This window comes from Equus przewalskii, chromosome 18, assembly GCF_037783145.1.
Source record: "Equus przewalskii isolate Varuska chromosome 18, EquPr2, whole genome shotgun sequence".
Classification (NCBI taxonomy): Eukaryota; Metazoa; Chordata; class Mammalia; order Perissodactyla; family Equidae; genus Equus; species Equus przewalskii.
Window position 1 is genome coordinate 19,008,302 of NC_091848.1, and position 24,740 is coordinate 19,033,041.

At 38.4% G+C, this 24,740-nt stretch overlaps 1 protein-coding gene across 15 annotated transcripts in view; it reads left to right on the forward strand.

The window, feature by feature from the left end:
- Window positions 1-24,740, forward strand: part of LOC103552777 (uncharacterized) — an 87,930-nt gene that overhangs the window by 40,755 nt on the left and 22,435 nt on the right. For 7 of the 15 annotated variants that reach the window (XR_011529089.1, XR_011529084.1, XR_011529086.1 and 4 more), the window contains 2 exons: window positions 13,782-13,873; window positions 15,573-15,667. The exons of 5 other annotated variants lie outside the window; for them this stretch is intronic. The gene's annotated coding sequence lies outside the window, so the exon portion shown is untranslated. Of the gene's footprint in view, window positions 1-13,781; window positions 13,874-15,572; window positions 15,668-15,757; window positions 17,701-19,295; window positions 23,330-24,740 lie in introns of those variants that run through there. 3 more of the 15 variants (XR_011529090.1, XR_545322.2, XR_011529093.1) reach the window with 3 other exon arrangements.

The window sequence follows — 24,740 nt, forward strand, 5'->3', positions numbered from 1 at the left end:
CTCTATCTCAGTTTTACCCATCTCATCTCCTCCTCCTCCAGGCAGTGAAATATGAAGTGCAGACCAAGAGGAGGGAGCAGTGCTATCAAAGCCGTGTTGGTTGGAAAAGGCAGTATTTGCTCCAGGAGTGACAAAAGGTCTCCTTTCAACGACGTGTAGATTATGTCTTTGCTACGCATGCCTGTGTGTGGTCTGTGCATCAGAACTGCCTGGGAAATGTTTAAAATGCAAATTCCTGAGTCCCACTCAGACCTACTGATTATAAGGGAATAAAATCAGGAATTTGCATCTTAACGGGATGCCTAGGATATTCTGATAGAAAATAGTCTACAAATCAGGGATGGGAGAAGCCCTGCTTTGGGAATTGTAAAAAGTTTTAAGCTTTTTGGGATATAGTGAATGATAAAATCAGATGAATTGTTTCTTGGGGCAGCGTGTTATTGTGGAAAGAACATGGGCTTTGCAATCAGCTAAACCTAAACTGACTCCTCATTCCACCACTCATTAGTCGGGTCAGCTGGGGAAGTTATGAACCTCACTGAATCTCAGCCAGCTCACGTGCAGTACAACCTGTTATGAGGATTAAATGAGATGATAGATGAAAAAGCTTGCCCTTTAGATCCTCCGCAAATGTTACTTCTCCATTTCTTCTTCTAGTATTTTTTCAATAATCTTCCTCATCTCCTCCGCGTGTGACTTTTCTGAAGCGCAGCCTCTTGCTCTCCTTTATCTTCCCGTGGCTATTGCTTAAATTCCCCGCTACAGCAAAGAGCACAGACGTCCAACAAGTAAAGGTTTTTCTTAATCATGGTGCAACATCGACTGGCCTTGTTACTCTACTTGTTCGATAAGATTCGTGGAGTGAGACGAGAAAAACACAATTACTATGTCCCTTCTCAGAGGACATGTGCATGATTCATTAACAAAGTGTGACATTAAAAAGGTTTGCACTGAAATGGAATTTTGCTTGTATTCCCTAAATGTCTCGGAATGAGCTGGGACTGCTGCAGGCAGGCTGTGGAGGTGGGCCCTTCTTGGTTTCCCCTGCTAGCTCTGTTCTGTCTGTCTGCAGTCTGCTCCCTGGCTGCCAGGGTCCACTCGAGTAGCTCTCCGGGTGGGGATCTTTCTTTCCTCTTGCCTTGGCTTCAAATCTGGCACCTCCTGTGTCCCCTAACCTGAGAGTCCTTCTCTAAGAAGGGGATGAGATTAAAATCAGCTCCTAAAGGGGGTTTTTTATTAGTAACGGTTGGGTATGCTAATTACGATTGTCTTTTGAAAGTAGACTTTTTCAAGTCCTAGAACCAAATGAAAGAGAAAAGTAGGAATTTTGTATATCTTAGTAGTCTTAGGGTGGCATCAGGAGAGAGGATGACATTTGATAGAAATCAAGAACTACCTGAGGGATTACGTAACCTACTGATGGGTGAGACTCTGTACAAACATAGTTGTATCTTTAATAGGTGGAAAAGCAAGAGACACGATGAGAAAGATGCAAATATTCTTATGAAACTAATGTGAAGAAATATTTAAAATCACAATTATACTAGATATATAGTCATGGAACCTATTGATGTGAAATCATGCTTTCAATTTTGCAAACCTCAATGTACAATTGCCCTGAATTTTTATCTTATAGAAAAATAATTCACTCACCACGAACAATCATTTTAAAAGTAAAATAACAAAGAGAAAATACACTTAGAAAAATTACTTTTTTCTTATAACAAAAGCAATGCACATTTGTAGTTGAATATTTAGAAAAGATGAAGAAAAGGAGAAAATAAAAAGCACAGTCCCCAGAGATAATCACTATGCACATTTGGATGTATATCTATCCGCTCTTTTTTTCTGTTCACTAAGTCAAACTTCGGGAAGTCAACACAGAATCATAATGTTCATACTTTTCTTTTGCTTAAAAAATATGCGTACACCGATGCTTCTCCCATTCTACTGTGCATCCGCATCTCCTGGGGATGATGTTAAAATGCAGATCCTAATTCTGTAGGTCTGGGGCGGGGCCTGAGAATTTACATGTCTCACAAGCTCCCAGGCGTGTCCGTGCCGCTAGTCCAGGGAGCACACTTTGAAAGGTAGCAGGTGTCTAGAACATTCTGTATCATTACTGGTTCCTTACCAACATATTTTTAATCGCTGCAAGTATTCCATTATACAATGTATATCATTCAACAATGCCATATTATTGGCTAGTTAGATTTGTTCCTTTATTTTTCTTATAGAAAATACTATGATGAATTTTCATGGAGAGAAATCTTTGTGCACATCCATTAATATTTCTTGGAGATAATTTCCCTGAAATGGAAGTGCTTCTTCAAAATTACTCCAAATTTTAAGGCACTAAATACATATTGCCAACTAGCTGTTAGGGATGAAAAAACGTGCAATTTTGAAAAGTACAGGTTAACCAATTAGTTATATTACCCTGACCTGAAATTTTTTCAGCTTGTCCCCTTATCCTTTTCCTAGGGAGAAGTCGTTGCCATCTCCATGGTAACGCCACGGCTTTCTCTTATATCTTTCTCAGCGTTGTATTACTGGTGTTTGCTGACAGGGTGTCTGCCCTGAGCTGGCCAATGTATTAGTTTCAGTGCTGAGCACAGTGTTAGACACTTAAGAAATGATCGAAGAATGAATAGTTAACGGAAAGCATATGCTTTTCAATACATGAACATCTGTTAGAACTTTATAGTGGGGGCAATATCAGGTTCTTTTCTAACATGTTAGATACTTAGGCTACTAATTAAAACCTAAATATGAAAAATTACTTGCTGCTTCTTATGGAAAATCACCCACAACAGCTTTTGGTGTTAAACTATTTCCTTTTGCACAATAGTCCAGGTCTGTGCAAAGCTGGATACACTTTCAAAGCTATGGGCACCAAAACCTCTGGGCTGTTATTATTGTGCTCAGGGCTTTAGTAATAGTATTATGTAGGGGGCCGGCCTGGTGGCGCAGCGCTTAAGTGCACACATTCTGCTTTGGCGGCCCAGGGTTCACCGGTTCAGATCCTTGGTGGGGACATGGCACCACTTGGCAAGCCATGCTGTGGTAGGCGTCCCACATATACAGTAGAGGAAGACAGGCGCGGATGTTAGCTCAGGGCCAGTCTTCCTCAGCAAAAAGAGGAGGACTGGCAGCAGTTAGCTCAGGGCTAATCTTCCTCAAAAAAAAAAATATAGTATTATGTAATAATGCTCATATAATATTTTGATATAATGTTGCTCATGATACGATAATGCTTACATAATATTTTGCAAATCGATCCCATATTGATTGCATCATTATTCATAATTTTTTTCATCAGATGTACAGTTGCTCATCAGGGATTTTTTGCATTGACTTTGATTTTTAAAAATACTGCATTAAATATTATTTATCTTGATTTTTGAGATTTTTTGCACCCCCTTCAATTTTGCACCCAAAGTGGGTGCCTCACTTGCCTCCCTACTTCTGGTCCTATAAGTTAAGTGTAACTTCTTAAGATTTTTGAGCAAGTAAGTGAAATTTACAACAAATTTTGCACACTTTCAAGTAATATCACTTAAATAATATTGGCTTGATTTAGCACTTATATATTTAATTATTTTTCTTCTAGTTCATATCTAATCAGGCACCTGTTCAAATCACTGTACCCATGGGTGTGGCAGGAATTGGGGACATTTTTGAGACAGAGCTATTCATACTAATACTTACCATCTAGTCATACTAATACTGTTTCAAGATTCTTCCTTTTGTTCAATTACTGACTCAAGAAATATTTTTTGACTCCTGTTGTATGATAGGAACTGATAGGTAAGTGCTATGTATGGAAAAAAATGTGTGCAATATGATATTTACCTTCAAGTTACTCCCTGTTTCATAGTGAAGGCAGTCACACTAAGATAGAATTGACTCCAGGGTTTAAATGGGAGCAGAGAGGAAAGACAGGGACACCTGGAACACAGGGAAGATGCCTTGGTCATGCCTAACTTGTCTCTTCCAGGAGGAGCGGGTTTTGTGCATCTGTTACTCTCTCTCTGCAGCATTTACTCCATAGCCAATATCCTGAGAGGACTTAGAGGGTTTGGCCAATGCTCATTTAATCTAAGTTAAGTTTTCCACAACAGAACCTGGAGGGTGTTTGTGTGAGCAGGAAGTAACGCCGTACTGAAGCCCATATGGCATCCGGCGTAGGTTGAGAATCACTATGTCTGCTGAATTACGTTATCACTGCCTTCGACGTTGTCATTGACGAGCAGCAGCTGTTGCCAGGAATAGTAAATCACGTCCTACGTTTTCATAAGAAATGGTATCATGGCTTTTCCAAAGAACTCACGCTTAATAGAAGGTATAAGTCATCACCCACACAACATATAGGAAGGATATAGGTTTATTTATGTTATTCATTTTTGGCAATTTTAACTTGATTTCAAAATATTTCTTGAATGTTCACTGTGTGCAAATGAATAAGCCAAAATCCCTATCTTAAAGTGGCTTAAAATCCATTTGGTAAAAAGACATGTCTGCAACTATCCAAAGTTCAAAGCTCAACGTCCTCCAGTTTAAGGACAGATACAAGTTGCTTGGATGGGAGTGAGGGGGAGAAACAATCAAGTTCAGACTGGTGATGGGGAAAAAAAGAAGACCGTAGAGAGGGGCCGTTTGAGTAAGGCTTTCGTGACTGTGCAGGTTTTGTTTTGTTTGAGGAAGTAAAACAGGGGAAGGCATTTGACGCTGGGAAAATAGCATGGGAACAAGAATCATGAAAGTAAATGCCAGTTTGGGGAATTGGGAAGTAATTAGGTGTTACTGTTGATCACTGCTTCTCAGCCCTGGCTGCACACTGGAATCACCTGGGGAGCTTTAAGAATATTGGTGCCTGGGTTTCACCCCTGACATCCTGATTCAACTGGCCTTTGGTATGGCTTATGCTTTGGGATTTTTAAAAGGCCCCCAAATTATTCTAATACGCAGCCAAGGTTGAGAACCTTTGCTATAGAGTAATATATTTAGCATGATGCTGTGAAGCAGAAAAAAGTGAAAATAAAACATGTTTTTCTTGGGCTGAAATATCCTTGCGCTGCAATTCTTACAAAGGAGCACGGAGAATTTAAAGGAATATACCTACTATGTCTATGTGAAAAAAGATAAGGGTCAGGGGTTCTAATTTACATTTACAAATAGAAAAACGAGATAGTCAAAGGAGGTTTGTGGTTATGGTAACATGACCCGTCTCTAGAACGTACAGTGAAAAAGGACAAGGTTTGAGGTTAAGGAGAAAGGAATTGGATGAAAGAAGTAAGGGAATGTTAATAAAAAGAGGAGTCAGAACTTGGGTTTCTCTAATGGCTGTCTTTAGCTTGAATTCTGAATGCATGGAAACTTCACCCCAAGCTACTCCTTTTTCCCTTTTCTTTCCGTCAGCTAGCAAATGTGTATATGGGATAGGGCGCACACAAAGGGAAGAGAATCGAGTGAGGTGGGTGGGCTTTTGTCAGAGCAGATGGAGAAGGACACAACCACTCTGTGATATCCTTTCTCACCCCCATCACTCTCCCAGGCTCAGGACATTCAGATATTCAGACTAGCATCTTGAATGATTCTTGCCTCCTCACCACGCAAGTCCTGTCAATTCTGCCTCACAATAGCTCCCATGTTCTGTCAGATGATGGCCTTCCTTAGGAAATAGAATGAAACCTCCTCATCCAGAAGTTAGAGAAATAAAAGTGCCCACAGGAGAATCTTCTTCTCTTAAAAGATAATACTTCCAAACCAGTATTTCTTAACTTTTTTGACTGTTCATAGCACTCAGCTATGCTTCAAATCCATTCATTCATGCCGCACCCTCCCCTTTCACTGCTATAATTATGGTTTATCACACTAGCCTGTGAACTCGGTAAGAGTCTGGACGGCCATCATTGTTTATTCTCAGCACCTAGCACAAGGCTGGATATATATTCCTTAAATATTGATTGAATAAATTACCCTGCATGCTTCCTAGCCAGAGTTCCTATTTTGTTTCCCTTTCTGCCTGCCTTTTTAACATGTGACCTCTGAGTAACACTTTGACGTTTTGGCCCCAGGATCTTGTTTCCATAGACTTGTGGCATTTGGTTAATGGTCAAATGTTTTTAATACTTTATTTTCATTAACTTTCTGTCTTTCCACATTCCACAGTATCCTCCCACTTCATTTGGGTTCCCAAAATAAAAGATTTAGTTGATCATCTTTTCTTTTCTGTAGTAGATACCTGAGCTCTAATGAGGGAACTGGCCCTTGTAGGAAATATGTCAGCATCAACTAATTGGTCTACCTCTGAAACATCCGTGATAGACTGTCACTCAAGGGAACCATCTTATTTCCACACATAAAGAAGTGACTTTGCCAATCACAATAAAATGATACATTAACCATCTAGCTTCTCTTCTCTGTTCTATTTCTCTTCATGTCCTGCTCAATACCTCTTTTCTGAAAAGATAACTTCCTAATTTACCTACGTCCTAATTTAACATCTTCTCTCTCCATTTCCTTAAAATATATAACTTCTGAATAATTTTTTTTAAACATAATTGCGATAGCCATTTTCTTACTCAAAATGTTTCATTACTCCCTATTTCTAACTCAAATATGTCTCTCTGACTTGGGTATTCATAGGACCTCACAAATCTGGCCCAACTTTCCCTTCCAGACTCTTATCCCACTCACCTCTACTACGTGATGCTCAACCTCAAGTGCCTACTTGGTGCACTTTCCATACAGCGCACTCCTTCCTGTCAACTTGGCTTTGTCCTTGCTGTTTCTTTCTTAAGAACTGCCTGCATTCTCCTTAAGAACATTTCCCCATCCTCAAGGGTTCCAAATCACCTCTTTCACGAAGCATTCCCCAGTTCCTGCAAATAAACATGATTCCTCCCTCTCTCCAATCTCTTCATTGAACTGTCTTTGTATTTCCCTCAGCGCCCTCAATCCGGCTTGTTTTATATGTACCTATAATCGTCCTGCACTGTTTTCTGGATGATAAGGGCCTTGAGGCTCTAGCACTGTGAACTGAACACAGTAGGTGCATCACAAGTATTTGAGACAAGTTTCTTAAAGTGTAGTGAAAGATTAGGGATAAGAGGAATGAAATGTATTCTCTTATATCTGAAATATTAAACAGGAGGTCTGCTGGGGAGGCCTAGGAATTATCTACCTAATATTTAGAGGGCTTTTGTCTCTATAATTTTGATTTCTGAACTCTCTATATTTTTTCCTTGTTCAAGCCATCACTTTCCACCCCCATATACACACTCATGTACACACACATGGTTATCGATGGGACTTTTGTTCAGCATGAAAGACAGGCAGTATTAAATTCACTATGATTATTCTGAGGTGGGCAAAAATGTCTAACATCATTTAGATGAAAATAGTCTTTAGTGAGGAAGCAAAAGTCATTAACATTTCTGGACAGCAAGCAGTTATAATCCCTTTACTATGCTATAAAACTGTGCAGAGAAAATAAAAAATTTAAAATACACGATTTTATATGTAAGAAGAAAAAGATATGTTGCAGCTACACCTGGTAGAATGTGAAATAAAAAATAACCTGGACATATCAAAAAGGGAAAAAAAAAGAAAAAGAAAAAAAGCCAGAACAGCTTCTGTTCTGTACACAGCAAAACTATGAACATTTGAACATTTAGTGACATCTGGACAAAAAGAGTAAGCCGAAAAAACAATCTGTCTTTTGTGACACATTTTTGACATGGATCCAAGGATCAACTTTTAGGGACAAAATAGCAAATGGGTGTTTTATGTTGGACAGAGTATTTTATTCTTCTTCTTGCAGGGCTGCAACCCAGAAATTGCATTCGCCTGTAATTGCCGGTACTTAGCTCAGAAACACTCCACCGGTTGAGTGACATGGCTCATCTGGAAGCTTCCCCTTGACAACTAACATTGCCACTGCTGGTTTTGTTGCTTTTAATGATAGTCTTAGTAAAACTTGGGTGTCTTTGATGTGTAATGTTAACGACAGAAAATGCCATTTCTAATATCTTTGGCAGTAAATAATGAAGAGCTAAAGGGCTTTCCTTTAAGTTATCCCAAGTAGGTCAAAGATTCTCCTTTCCAGCTTTTTCTTATTGATTTCATTGTGATAAAAACAAAAACAAACAAAATACTGAATTCACTACGAAAACTAAAAGTTCCTCATGCATGGACCAAGTATCAAGCTGCTAAGTGAGACCAAAACAGAATGAATTGTTCTCCCCTATACAAAGATTGAATTTATAGGGTGATTTTACATTTTAAATCACCAGCGTATTTGCCTATATATACTTTTAAACTGTATTTACGCCTCGCCGGACCTCCTCTGACTGCCTTGATTGGAGTCCTTGAAGGGTGAGAATTACTGCCTCTGAATTCATCCCTGCACCGCCTCGCCCTCCTCAATCCACCCTCTTTGATGTCTCAAAAAGTGAATTGGATCTTGTCACCTGCTGAAATCCTTCTGAAGCCTTCTGCTTAGCAGGTCCCGCACTACAGAGGCCTTTGAAGATCTGGCTCAGCCTCAGCTCTCACCATTTTGCCTCTTGCTGCCCTGGCACCAGTAGAGAGTCATGCTGGACCGTGTACTGTCTCCTTAACCTGTGACACTCTCATTGGCTTTTATGTCCCCTCCCGAATGTTCTTCCCCTCCCCCTTTGCTCCCAGGCTGTTTCCTCCTCAACCATTCAATCTCAGTCTATCCGTCACCTCTTCAGAGATGCCTCCTTGTTCCCCTGCTGTATCCACAGCTTCTCGTGATTCCTCCCTTATAGCTCTAAGGCCACCGTGTATAGCTCACTTCCTGTCTCCCCATCTAGGCAGTGAGCTCCGTGAGGACCATTTGCTATGCCTTTTTTGTCTTTTTAGCAACATCCCCAGGGACAGGATAGTTAATACTGGGGAAGTGTTGATTACGTGTTTGTTAAAATAAGATCCATTCTACATTGCTTAACAGTAACTCACATATTTTATACAACACCTTCCCCTCCCCTTGCCATTCCTCTTTTAAACTACCCCTTTTCCGTACCCAATTCCAAAAAAATAAAACAGTACTTATTTATTTATTTATTTTTTCACAAAACCATCCAGAAGGAATATATTCAGCGTGTTTATACAGGTCACAAGACCATGAACAAATCACTGTCTAGGTGACTTTGTTCATTTTCTCATGCACAGCAGATGTCTCTGAGCTCAATAGTGGAACCATTCTGATCGGTTCATTTCAGTGTTACTTTCGATTAAATTGATCAGCAAAAACCACACTCCATGGAAAGGTGATCAGAAAAATTGGTGCTTGTGGTTTTCTCATGAAAAATAGGCTAACCTCTTAGGTACATGATCTGACGATACCTTAAGAATGTTTTGGAAAATTGTTCTGTAGCTGAGTCTGCAGTCACAGCCCGCAGCCTAGAGAGGAAATCACACACTCGGACACTGTGTTCCAAGAAGTATTATTGATGGTGATGAAAATGTGCTCAGAGAGAGCAATAAATCAGGGGCTATTTGACCCGTTCCATGAATGCACTCCATGCTAGGTTTCTACAGTAAATACTCCTCAATGTGTTTGCCATCTTTTCCCATTCTCCAGGACACACACACACACACTCCATCAAGATTTAGGTAGGAAATAGTCCAGCCAGGAGAGATGGATACAGTGAGAACAGAGAATTTGTTTTAATAAAAACCTTGCAATTTGCAGTCAGAAATGATTCAAGGGAAGGCAATTGCTGCTGTTTGATTGAAAGAGTCTACCATTAATTAATAAGAAAAGCACTGTTATGGTATTTTGAACACAAGATATTATAATTAGAGCAGTTGCCTCATTTGTAAGGAAATAAAACTGTAATTCTTAGCAATGAGTTACAGTTGACAGGTGAAGAAGCTACGCTCCCACATTCAGTTAAGAAAAAGATAACTAAGGATTCATGTTTTTTATTATATATGTCCCCTTTCTTGGAAAGTTCTTCCCTAAAGTTCTAGGTTCCTTGACGGCAGACATGAAAGTATCTATAAGTACTGCACTGACAGTGGTCAAAATTCTGTGCCCCATGTAAGTGGCTTTGTCTAGATTGGGGCATTTGTTACCATAAAAACAGTATGAACCTGGCTCAAATATTGTTTTATCTGAAGCAAAATCTCCTTTGGAGTGGATCTATTTCAAAAAGATTTCATTGAAGTGTTGTAAAGGACTCCCTTTAAGGCTGTCTGATCTTCCCTTGACATGGCAGAATTACGGGGAGCCTTTGATGAACTGAGCACCCAGCAGCTTGTAGGAGTGGAAAAGAATGAGGGTCAGGGCTGGGCACAGAGACCGGGGCATGGGAAGCAGCTAGAAGCTAACGTTTTAGGTGCCTCCTAGATGCCGGGCACCAGAGAGAGGGGCTTTCTCGTGCTTTATTTTGTTTCGCTTAATTCTCCACCAGAATCTTGCAATGGAAATTGTATTGTCCCGTTTTATAAGTGAGGAAACAGAGGCTCCCGGAGATTTAGAGATTTGCTCACATGGGCCATGCACGGCAGAGACCGGGTTCAAATCTAGGTCCTTGGAAGCAGTGAAGTGTTATTCCTTATATCCCACAACACGTGACACCACCCACAGCCGACTTTGGAGTCACTGTACTGGGGTTTCCTTCAGCTCTGCCACTTACTGGGTGGGGTTGAGCAAGTCACTTAATCTCTCAGGGTTTGTTTCCTCAGCCCTCAGCACAGATTACAATGCCTTCTCTGTGTCCATTGGAGGGGTGTGGTGATGACCCAAAAAATAGCACAGGTCAGAAATCACTTTGTAAATTTTAAAGCACAAAATGTATATGAAGAGTTGTTATTATACATACAGCCTTTGGCCCACACCCGCAGAAAGGGGTATCAAGAAGGAGTAACGCACTCTGAGAGACACTGGTTTTGTGGTCTACGAACTTGCATTCACAATTGCGTAAAGGTTTCTTTGCTATGAGGGTCGATTAATTATAGCTGCTGTTCCTTAGTGCATGGCTTATCTTACATACAATTAATTATTCCATAAATCAAATAAGCAAGTTGTTGGCAAATGACATCTGCGGTCTTTGAGCTGACAGCAAAATATATTATGCACCATAAATATCACAGGCCAACTTTTATTTTCTAGACATTTTGGTGCTGGCACCCAGGAACAGATTGTTACTATGGAAAAATACTTGTGCTTGTTGGAGACAGCCACATATATCCAGCCCTCTCAGTGACTCAGGGGACAGCTCTTTAAGTTCTGACCTCTGGTCAGCAGGCTCATTTGACAATTTATGACAAAAATGCAATAATTGAGACCTCATTGAAATAATTTTGTCAGGACAGATAATATGCTTTGTTTGGAGATCTCTGGTCTCTAAATATTACTTTACTGATCTTATGTGACCTTGATTCCTTCTTTTTTATTTTATTTTTTTATATTTTTATTGAGGTATAATTGACATATAACATTACATTAGTTTCAGATATACAACTTGATTCAATATTTGTATATACTGCAAAATGATCGCCATAATAAATCTAGTCAATGTCCGTCACCATACATAGTTACAATTTTTTTCTTGTGATGAGAACTTTTAAGGTTTACTCTTTTAGCAACTGTCAAAAATGCAATACAGTATTATTAACTATAGTCATCATGCTGTACATTATATCCCCAGGACTTACTTATTATATAACTGGAAGTCTGTACCTTTTGAGCTCCTTCCTTCTGCTAACAGCACCTGGAATAGTGCCTGGCCCATAGTAGGTACTCCACAAACATCTACCTCATGCTCCAACCTTAGACTGTTTACTTTCTGTTTCCTCAACACTGTTGACTGATTGCTTCTCTCCTTGCAATCTCACTTGACCTTCAAGTCTTAAACCGTGTGCAGACCTGGCTGCAGCCAACTGGGTTGAGCCTTAGCGTCAGGTCTTGATTTTGTCTTGTGAGCTTCCAGTTGGCTCACAACTGACAAGTTGCAGTTTTGCACACGTTCCTGGCTCTCAACTTCTCTCTCTTCTCCCCCGACAGCCTCTACTCAGGGAGAAGGATGACCTTTTGTGTAGCAATTGTGGTTGGTTGAGATTGACAGAATATCGTCACTCTGGGTAGCTTGACTTAATGTATTTTAACATCACTCCCAAAATGTCTTTTTTCATTTCTCAATGAGATCAGAACTTCTTAATAGAGAAGTTTGCAGTGTAATGTGTTCTTGACCTAGAGAGGTATAAATGGTTCTCAGTTATTTAATTTGGTAAATTATCCATGTATTGATAAATTATAAAATAACTTTCAGTCTTTTAACATTCTATTATCCTTTGGCTCTTTTCTCCTTAACACGTTAGCAAGTCAATTAAAAGGGAAATGTTAATTTATTTTAACCTTCAAATATTTCTTAAAAAACAGTGAACTGCTCTGTATATCCATGTGCACCATTATAGAAAGGTCATACCATTACAATCTATCATGACATGCGTACTATATTTCATTGATTCTAACATGCACATCTTTTTATATGTTAGTATCTCTGAAATTGGCTACATTTTACAACTGAAGCATCTTAGTACTGTTTCGTGACTTAATGGACAGTATTTCTTCTTTCTTAGGACTATATAAAATAGTGGCATATCATGCAACCAATGGTGCCTTAGAATGGACAAAAAGTAGTTTAAAGCTAATCATAGCTAAAAATTTTAATTCACACTTGGTAGATATCCTATAGTGTCTGGTTCAATCTCATTCCATCCTCCTTTTGCTGTGCTTCTCTGTACTGCATAAGTTGCAATGCTTAAAAATTTCTTGGGCTTCAATGTACCTAGAATCCTGGCTGAGAATTGGGTTTTGTTAAATATATGAGCACATAAAAGTTGGAAGGTGAAAATGAGACAAAGTGTGCCTTTCCGTTGTTGCTTTTGGGTGTGTGCTTCTGGCAAACAGGGTTTTGAAGACAATGGGTTCCTCTGCAAGAGCATTCCAGTGGCCTTTTTCCAGCATCCTGGGTCCCAGAGGCAGCTATGCAAGTAACAGCAGGAGCTTCAGTGGGTTCCTGATTCCAGCTTCCTGGTCTCTGGATCGCTACTCTGTGGTGTGCTCTCTGAGTCAATAGTCCTAGTGGTGGGATCAGAGGTCCCCTGGCAGATGAGTTTTGTGCTGTTCTGGGAGCAATTTCTGGAGGCTCAGCCTAGAATCCATTATTCTAGCCTTTCCAACAATTTTATAAATACCTAATTTCCTGTACTGGATAACCTCCTGCTTAAAATGCCTGGAGTTACATCAGATTATTAAATGCACTCTAAAACAAATAAACATGTTGCAAAGCAATGAGGCCCTTTACCAATCTTCTTTAGATCAATCCTAGTTAGTTTTTAGACCTAATACACAAGCAGTAGGGTTTGTCATCATGGTTGAAGTAAACAATGCAATGCAAATGATTACCTTTGGAGAAACCACAGCACTTAATATCTCTATAACCTCATTATATGACTATAGAAGGAGCATTATTATTTCAATAATATCCTCAATTTCTTTATTTAAGTCAGAGATGCATAAGCAAATAAGAGGTGGACACATAAATAAATCACCGTTTAATTATGAGAAAGAACTACATGAAATACTTTCACATTTATCTCTGCATTTGTCACTCAAAGAGATAGACTTTAAAGAAAAAACCCCCACCAGATAGAATATCAACAGGAACCATCAGTCTGACCTTAAATAAGTCATTTCATTTTGTTTTGACTCAGATCTTTTTTTCTACAAAATATAGAGAATAAGACCTGTCACTTGCCTAGATTTCAAGGATATTGTCAAGAAGAAGAATGTTAGCCAAGGCCTTTGCATCTACTTGGAAGAGATCTTGTAAGTTTTGGGTATTATTAAACTTGGTTGTGTACCCTTAGTACAATTCTTATTGCTAAGACTTCATTAAAAGTCATCAAAATTTGAAATTAAGTGTATATAGTAGATTGAGCTAATTAAATAGGGCACATTTCTTTCAAAATTGTAGTTTGAATCTGCACTGTGAAAGAGCTGTCTATGGATGCGCTAATGAAATATATCCCAAGGTTAAACCAGGACTGCTCTGAAAGCCATTAGGGATCAGTTCAAAGCTAAAAATAATTCACTAATAAATGTTCCTCATTTCAAGTTCCCTTTGATTAAAAGGTACATCTTAGAGACCAATGATTTTCAGGTTAACTGTCACTTTTTTATCTAAGATTTTTTTTTCCTTTTTTAGTTTCTAGATCTGTGCTTCTTAAGCCTCTTATCAATGTGCTAGTGAAAACTTTCCTTTAGGGCATATCAGTAATGCTGAACAAAGGGAGGAAAGTCAACCACGTAGCTTTTCCTTAAAATAATATTTTCATTTCTGTTAAGTCCATTATGAAATCAAACTGGTGCCTCCTGCTGGTATCTCCTGTGTGATTTTTCATTGGTTAAACCAGGGCTAAATAGCAAAAGAGTTAACTTAAAAATAAGGAGAAAAGTAATTTAAACTTTAGTGTCAAGCTATTTCTTTCCAAGATGAGAATAAATGTATTCCTTTCAATCTGCAGTTATGGAAGAAACTTATATACTTGAATTATTATACCTATTTTTAAGTAGCAAGAATAGAAATTCCAAAAAGGTTGCATTTTTATTGCTAATGCTTGCAAGGGGTGGTTAGATGCACGAACTCTGGAGATGAATACATCAACCCCAACTCTGCCACAGGAATTTATTAGTTGGGTGACTTTGGACAAATTACTTAACTTTGCTGTATTTCTCAGTTTGCAAAGGGAGAAAATAATAGTATTTGTTTTTGAGGGTCTTCAATGGCATGAAATGAATTGATGCATTTAAAAAGAGTCTTAAGAAAGAGCCTAGTTTATACAAGTGCTCCATAAGCTATTATCACTCCCTGTAATGGAATCACTTCCCACAATATGGGACACTGTCTTACTTCCTTGTGTGCATGGCTTATCATATTTAGAAACTTGACTTCTTACATGGTCCAGGTCAAATGAAAATTCTTTCTTCTACTTAAAACATAATAGATAATATAAAATAACAAAAATCAACACCATATGAAATAATCACAATCAGTATGCTCAAGGATTGGCTTGCGCTGAGTATTTCTACAGATACATGCCCATGATTTGAATACAATCAGCATACATGAAAAGGTGGCAAAACGAATCTAGACATCCCTAACACTACAAACGTATAGATTTGAAAACATATAACCCTTGGATTATATTATTCAGCTTTCATACAGTGGATCGCTGAATTACAGAGACACGGATAGAGCATTTTCCCCCAAAATTGTGTCCATGAAAAAAAATTGTGTCTACGTCTTAAAATCCCCCATGGGAAAATAAAAAGAGTGGAGGAAGGGGTTCCACAGTCAAATAAGGTAAATTAGTTGAGGAAGATTGAGTACTATGTTCTTTTTTGTGAATTCACATTATTCATTAGTATATTAAGGTCTTGAAATAAGGAAACCTATTTAACTATGTTTAACCAATTTCCCCCAAATATTCAATCCTACGATTTTTGTCCTCATTATTCTCTTAAGGAACTTGAAATGAATTATCAAAATCCATGGACTACCTGCTGGCTGGATTAAGGCCATTTCCTGGTTCCCCCCAAGACAGCGAATTCCTGCTTCTGGTGATATGATGTTTTAGTTTTTTCTTTTACTTTGCTTTCAGTTGAGTGACTGACTGATATTTTAAACTGTTTTCTGATTTCCTTTCCCAGTGGGTCTCAGTTCATCAGGAAGAAAGGAACCCTAACACACGAGGGTGTTGGAGGAGGGAAGTGAACTGGAATGTCCATCCTTGGGAATCGAATTCTTATAAATACCTTGTGTTTTATCAAAATCTTCTCTATGATCTGGGACTTGATGCTTAACTCCTTTGGGCTTCTTTTCTTCAATTTATATATGAAGAAAAGAAACCAGTGCTCTCTCCTTCACAGGTTTAAGTGATTAAATGAGGTAACAAATGTTAAGTTACTCTATAGTCAAAAATCAATACAAATTGTCATAGTAGGGTTGCTATTCTTTCTGTTGGGTCTACAGTAATGGTGGTGAATAAGCCTGTGAAATTTGGGAAGTGACAGTAATAGCTTTACAGGAAAGGATTCCCCAGGGTGGCTATGATAGAAGGAACCACTAAAAGGATGTTCAAATAAACCCGGATGTGAATATAAAACCTTTCACTTTGCCTTCTTAAAATAGAAAATATTAATATGTTACATGGCTCTAGATGGCTTTAGGTGTGTACAGTGATTTTCTAAAATTAAGTGTATCATCTCTTTTTCTCCTAGTTCTCATGGATGAGTGATTTTCTGTTCAGTGGTTCTATCTCATTTATTTGGGAGTGATGTTTCTGACATTCCTTTAGGATTTTTTTTCCCCTCCCATTCAGAATCTGTCCATTTCATCACAGGGTCTTCAATATCTGTGACATAGTCAAGAAAGTCCTGGATTTGGTGTCAGAATTGCTGCATTCAGGGCTGCTGTCTGTGGCTCGCACAGGTTCACACACTTTGAGAGATTGGAATGAAAGAGCACAATGAATTTCAAAGTGCCATAGATATTTAACGTTTTTTAAATCTTCAATATTATATGCCAGATCCTACCTACATTAGCTACTTCTGGATAGAAATCAGACAGTTTGGAATGTTCATTAAGTATTTTAGCATGTCATTTAGAGCCTAATTTTAAACTGTAGTAAATGTTCTAAGATAGTATGCATGGTAGACCAGATATAATCTATTTAAACTTTAAAAAATAAAGAAAGAAAAATGTGATGGGACTGCTACATAGTTACACGTTAGTAAAAAGAAAGTGTTCTAATTGCCACCCATGAATATTTTGTGAATATCCTCTATGTGGTACACTAGCCTAGGTATTGAGGATATAAAGAAGTAAGAGATCCACACTTATCTTTTGAAAAGGTAGATCATTGCCAAGCATAGAAAGAGAAGGGAGTAGAGAATTCCAGACATGGATAAAAGTGTAGTAGTGGGAGTGTATATGCACTGCTCAGATCACATGGAGTAAAACGGTAGGTTAGGGAATAACAGGAACTAAACCAATGAGTATTGTCTGGGAGATTGTGAAGGGTCTAGAAGGCCATTGTGTACTAATGTGGTGGAATGAATAATCACCTGTGACAATCCTTTGAGTAAAATTTAAAGTATAAGTGGCCTAGCCATTATAATTTGGCTGACAAGTTATTTAGCTGAATTTTTATGATTCTGAAAAGTTATTTCTCTTTAACAATGGCCTAGCAGGTTCACAATAAATTTTCCATTGCTTTTCAAGAGAAGTCTGATAGTATTGCAAATAAATACTTCTAAATATTAAAAGAAAGCAATTTTTTTGGCGATATTTTTTCTTAATTTCTAAACCCATGAAATCTTTGTATTGCAGAGGAGTTTGGGGGCAAACTTTGTTGTTTATACGTATTTACCCAGAATCTACACATCCACAAAATTTCTCAAGTTTCTGACAGCAGAAAAATAAAATGAACAACTTAATACAGAGAATCGTAATTGGAACAGATTCAATGAAGAGTATGTGGAGAATGAAGAAGTGGAGAATCTATTTAAAACTGACAGCTCATCAGATGTAGTCTAGTCAATGGTTATATTTGTGTAAGCTTGAAAGCCAAATAAACATGTCTGAAATCTCATTGGTAAAACACTTTATGATTTTTTAAAAAAATTTTTGGTTTGGCAAAAGCTCCTTTCTAGGTTCACTGTATCCCACCAATAGAAGGGCTGACTCCTAAGGAAATTCAAAATACATCCATGAAAATGGAAAATTATAGGGTGCCAAGTGTAACATGGTGCATGCCCGCAGAGACGTTATAGCCAGAGGGAAGGAAATTCCAGCCAATGCCTCTGTCTCTTTCCAGCCATTTGAAATTCCTACCTTGACCAATAAATGGTCCAGGAGTCAATGGAAGTGGAGAGAGTGCATCTCCTAATAAAAAAAATTAAACATTGACAACAGAAGGCTTCTTCTTTCACAGGCAAACATGATTTTGAAGTTTTCCTTCCTACTGAAAAGAATTCCCAAATTTACAAATAAAAATGCTTTGATTCATAAATTAACCCAGACATTTTCATGTTCTATAGGCCTGACATATACCTGACAGAAACCTCACAGGGTCAGAAAGTCATGTTACCCACCCCCACTGCTCAGCTCCTGGAGGTGGAGAAGGAATTTCTCTTCTGCACGCCTGTTTGTTCAAGTCTGAGAGAAAGGGTAATGTTATAGTCTGTGATGGACTTAACACGAGGCATTTAAGTCAGAGCCCATAAGTTTAGGCTTTTTTTTCCCCTTTAGAATTTATTGGGAAAGGATGACTTACAATTATTTGTTATTTATTTTGGGAGAGACAATTATATTATTTTTCGGAAGCTCCTGAGCTTAATAAAAACAATAAAGGATTCATAAACTACGGATAAACGTGGTTCAGAAGCATAAGTTTTTTAACCACCTGCTCCTTACTTCATTTGACAATATTAAGGGGCAGCGCTTCTGATGTTTCCATAGCAATTGGAGTAGTGGGCAGGAGAGCTATAATTAAGGAGGAGTAATGCACTGGGATTGGACTGAGATTTTATATTAAGAGCAGCATTCTGTTTCGTTCTAATTAGTGTAACTTATTCCTTCCACAAACATATATTGAACATCTTTTGAAAACAAGGCTCTCTTTGCCTGCATTAAGATCTCGAGATATAAAAGGAAAGTCCGAATATGAGTTACACCAAAATTCATTTTGAAATAACATGTCAAGAAGAAAACCAAAATTAAGCAAAACAGAGAATTCTTGGTTTGAACAGGCATAGATCCTCGAAATTCTGTGAACACCCTACCTGGAAGCTTCCCTATAGATTGTCCACTCCAGTGGCCTCCCTTTAAAGACAAGAACTTGAAGCCCAGAGAGGTGAGGCTAGTACTGTTAGACAGTTGCAGAACCAGTAACAGACCCATTTCACTAGATTTCTGGTACAGTTACACTTTTTTAGTATGACACGATCACTTTCAACAACAAACAACAAAACCCAAACTGCTTAATACATTTAAATCCAAGGCAAATCTTCAGATCTTCCTGTGTGCTCGGGGTGGAGGGACTTGAGGAAGCAGATGAAGATGGTGGACATTTGACATTCCTGTGTGTACTGAGTGCTGAGCGCTATGCTAGGCACCTCCACTCTTGATCTCCTTACGTCTCTGTAACAACTCTGTGAGCTCAGTGCTATCATCTCCATTTTCCAGAAGAAGAACGTGGGACCAAGAGAAACAAAGAAGTGTACCCAGACACACACATTTTGTGAGTGTTGGACTTAGAATCTCAACTTCTTTCTGCCTCTAAATTCTTTGCTCTTTTCACTGTACCTTAATTATTGCCTGTTAGAGGATATTGTGCATTTCTTCATAAATGAGTCCAATTTTTGCCTACCACCTGGTTCTTATGACTGTCCAGATTGATTTTTCTTTTAAGTTTATATTTTGCAACTGTGGGCTTTTTTCCTTTCCATTTATCTCTTGTCTCAGTCCTGAGGTTGGAAAAAATGAGAAATATGCTGGCTTTATTTGGATTGAGAACATTCCAAAATATTTGGCTGCACCTCAAAACTCTGTTAAAATAATATTATTTATAACTTTCTGCTTGGTCAATTTTATTTTAGGTTTGGCTATTTCCACAGGAGGCTGTTCTTTCTCCTTGATGGTAGGGTTTGCTGCTTGAAAGTCTTAATCACAAAACATTTTCCAAGTAAGACTCAGGACCTTGCCTTTGGGATGAATGGAAACTTGTTAGACAATAGCCCCCGACCAGTTCAAGCAGTTAATTGCAGGATCTCACGCTCAGGAGCTGTAGGGTGAAGTGGTGGCAGGGAGAAAGCCATCTGTTTACACGGGAGCCCTCGACCCTAGTCCCAAAGCTAATCACGTGACCCGTCCAGCCCCATGATAGGCTGCATTTTAGAGCTGGGCTTTGGTGAGGCATGCTGTTTCCCAGAATACTTTTCTGAGGAGTGCAGAGTTAATTTCTTCTCCATTTCTCCTCAGTAAGGCTATTATTGTTAGCAGATCTGTTTAGCCGCCTTAGTGGCTTGGGACCTTTCATTGACTTTTGAGCAGATGATTTGATTTTCAGGCAGAGATGAGGGAAAAGGCAGCTAGTAGAATCATTGCAATGGAACACTCACAGCAAATAGCAGGGAGACGGGCTTTTGGCAGGGCATACCTGAAAGAGAAGACCTGTCTTGGCCTCCATGCATAATTGAACACTGTTTACAATTAGTGGCAAAGCAATGTGAATCACAGAGGCCGAGGATATGTCATCTAGAGATTTAAATGAATACGGTTTCTCTGAAAGACCATTCCCTTTCAGACAAAAATGATGGTCAATGAAGTGGCAATTCACAATGAAATAACAGTGCTTCGCTCCCAAGAGCAGCTTACCTACAGGAAACAGGGGCAAAAGACAGAGAATGAATAACTAACCCAAAAATGTGGTTACATAACTGCTTAAATTCCACAACTTGCAAACTTGTGGCCTCTTTTCAGCCTTTAGAGACATTCCTATCCCGGTGGTTGCTGGTGGCACCCATTTACATTTCTCCATCTCCCTTTCTCTCTCGTACCTAAACACCTATTGATTTTCCCAGAACCCCAAGCTCTCTCCATAATAGGAAGATTTGGTGCACATCCTGTCAAATACAAAGGAAAGCCTCTACCAGACTGAGCATTAGAACATGGTGTTTTAATAGAAATGTGAAATATCGATGCAATTATAAATCAATGAAAACCCCGAGGGAAAGAGAATCTCATTTGTGGGAAGATCTGTAAGTTTTTTTACTTTCTTTTTTTTCTTGTAAAGAAAAATTGAATCAGGGAGCCAAATTTACGAGGTAAAAACTGTCAACAAAGTATTCCTAGTTGTTGCTGGGGCTGAGAAAATGATAGCGAAATCATGCATGCAGTATGAGTATGTGAAGTGACACATTTTGATATACTAGTTAGGGGGTCAAAAATAACTCCCCTCTTTCGCTTAGGTTTTCGGCTGTTGCCCCAAATTGTTATTGTTTTCATTATTTTGCTAATACTGTTCTTTATGTCCTTTTCCAAATTCTGTATTTTCTCTTAGTTTTTCCTTCTGTATCCTAGATGATGTTTGTGGATTGCTAGGGTAACCTTTGGAGTCTTAAAAGTTCAGGCTCGTTTGCTTAACGCGTGTGCTGTAACTCATGACACAGACCAGATGGAGAATTGTGCAGTCACAGGGCTGCAGTGCCTCCAGTAAGGCACGTTACCAAGTTGAGGACTAAGTCAAAGAGTAGCACAAGTTGGGTAAGGTAGCAGGGTATAAAAAGCTGCACAGAGATCAGAGGATAGTCCATGAAATTGGTGGGGCTGCAGCAAGCAGATTGATCACTCACCATAGCCTGGATCTGTCTTCCATCACGGCAGTGGTGTTTCTCATGCTGGACATAGAAAATCTTTGCCAGCCTCTTACAGAAATTCTGAACTTGCTAAGGGAAAATACAGAAGTATGAGAGAAGGAAGGGGAAATATGTGAGGGAGAGAAATGGAAAACAGATTGAGACTGTTGAAATGGGAGAAAAATATCTTGATTTGGACATCATTTTCCAAGAATCATACTTATCAAGACAAAAATTTCACAATTATCTAAGATTACGATAAAAATTATGAAATTTGTTATCCAGGTGATGTAAAGATAGGAAAGTATGAACATAACATCAATCACATTTGTGATGGTGGTAAGGGGACAGAGTCACTGCATCACCATCAGATGCTTTGTGCCAACGTGCTTATAGTTTTTCTTGTTTCTTTTTTTATGTCAAAGACAAACTGGTGCATTTTAAAATAATTACTCAAGATTAATAGTGATAACTTATGTTTTGCAATTTATTTAGCTGATTTCATGCACTTTTGAAATTTTTCTCGTATTTTCAACTACAAGTTACTTTGGACTTCTAGAAAGTTCAAAGGAAGGGGGAGTCCATATACTGACCTACCACCAGCTCCCACAGCCCCACCTCTCCCTTGTACATCACTATGCTTTTGGTTTATAATTTGATGGAAGATAGGAAGTGATGAGTCCAGTTCTGGAAGCTTCCTTAGAAATTCAGCCATCATGGGCAAAATAAAAAGATATTCTGAAAAGCAGGAGTTTGGTAGTATGAGGAAGAGGTGCTTTTAATCTTCTTTTGCCTCCTGCTTAGTTAGGATTCTTAGACAGTATTTTCTTTTATTAAAATTGTAATACAACTATACTAGGAGTGATTGTAAAATATGGACTATGGAGGCAAAAGACAGTACCTGGTTTGGTATAATAGAGATTCCCAGGGATAAAATAGAAGGATATGTTTAAAAATTGTAATCTATATTCTTCCTAAAAGGTATAGTTAATGTAAGAGTTAAGCATCCTTAAATACTGTGTAGTGACTTTGTTTTAGAAAAACTTGTTCTGAGTTGTTCATGGAAATCACATAGGCGTCTGAGTCAGGATGTTCCTACAGCATAAAGCAATATACGTCATCCTGAGTCTACACTGAACTTTGAAGTAAACAGATCTATCCTTAAGGTACAGGCAAATGGAATATGAGGATTGTTTTCATATTTATAATATCAAATAGAAACATCACTTAATGAATCCAAGCTTTGCCAAAGGCCCACTTAATGATGTTTACTTGGCTTAGGAAAATAGTATCAGAGACCCATTTGCCTTGGAAGGTTAGGAAGGAATTAAAATAGAGAAGCGTTGTCCTTCAAAAGGAAGTTACCAGATGTTTAGATCTAGAATTTTTAGATGATGATACTGTATTCTCTGAAGTGATTGAGTCATGTAGGTCAAAATTCCCCATGGAAAATGCGTTTAGACATATCCTAAATTATGTAGAAAGAGGCTTGATACTTCTATTACAAAAGAGAGGATACAGGGTCCTTAGGCAGTGAATACAGGGTGCAGTAGTAAGGTGTCCACCAAGAAGTTGGAAAGATCCTCACCTTCAATGAGTTAGTGTGGTAAAATTTACACATAATAGATTTGATTAGCACTCTCTACAGGTAAACTAAGAGACATCTGCAAATGTCTCTTAGTTTCCAAGACTGGAAAGTTTTAATAACACCTAAAACTCCAATCATGGAGAATTCTTACAGAAGCAGAAATGGAATATGATTGTGATGTAGTAAGCTGAATTTAACCAATTTTATGGCACACTCTTATAGAAAGACAGTATTAAAAGAAGAAAGATTGTTAGCCTAGAATAATCAAAAAGAAATGTCAAGAAATAGCATTTGTCACAATATCCCCAGTACTCCCTATGAGAAAAGAATGTTGTTGTTAGTTCTGCAAATACCCCAGACATTTTGGCAGGCAAATTCTGGAGTGGATAAATGCATCTGGCCTTTATAGTCCGATGACACTCATCATTAAGATTCTCTACATCAAGCAAGTTACTGATTATAATTTAGCTTCCCCTGTGTATTGTCTTAGGAGAGAAGAATGTCTAACTAACTGATGGGAACAACTTTTTTGTCTTCTAGGTACATCTTTTCCTCTTTATACATCGATAATTGGCTTGCTGGCTCTTAATGGTTTGATTAGTGAGAGTTGGTTCCTTTGAGCCAGATCACTTCTAGGTACAATGACAACACTGAGTGTTACAGTTAAAGTACTGGTGACACCAGGGTGATAGGGACACTCTTAGGTTTTCCTTAGGTGGCCAGGAGTCTTCCCTGATGTTAATGCTTTTTTATCTTGCTGGAACCGAGCAGGAGGTATTCTCAAGCTCAGTAACATGGTTTTCCAGTGAAGAGAATGGAGTCAGAGAGACTGGGCTGGCATAATGAGAAAAATCAGATCCCAAGGGAAGAGAGATTGTGAGCTAAAAACCACTGGATAAAATAAAAAAAGGAAAGGGTTTTTATTATACTTCATATTCTGTATACTTTTAATACTATATTTTTGTATTTTCCAGGTTACATACAATGAAAATGCATTGTAATCAGAATGTCAAAATAAAATCAAATTAGAGTGTTAAAATAAAAAGAAATAGAATATTGGTGCTTGATTCTTTCCAGTCCTTAATCATCCTAGCCTTGTATTTACACTGGCATCTCTTTGAATGATTCAGCTCTAATTAACATTTGCTGGGTGTCTCGCATGCGCAGGTACTGGGGCAGGCATTTTATACACTACATTTCCTGGAATTTGTTTAACCAAAAACAACGGATCAATTCAGTCAAAGCAGTATTTAGAAGGACTATTTTCCTTTAATCTTGAGACTATCTTTTAAATGACCTCAAAAGACTAATTAATTTAGTCCCCCTTTTCTCCCACCCCCCACAAAATGAAATACCAATTAATTACTTATTTTACCTTTTACAATGGAAAAACAGTAAAAGGTCTGACTGGATTCTTCTCTTTCCAGGGAAGTAACTGGTGCGGCACCTCAGTGGACTCAGTCCTGAAGAGGTTAAGCGCTTCCAAATGAGCGCAAGTCAGTATTTCAAGAGCCTCAGGCAGGGGACAGCTTTCTCTCCTTATCTAATAAAGAAGTAACAGTTTTCCTTTACCCTTCCTTTGCGTCAAATATATTAAATAAATGAGGGTTTTTTGTTTTTGTTTTTGAATGTCTCCTGCGAGTTTGGTCGGTGCTTCCTTCCCTGGTTTAGCTGACTTGACGCCTC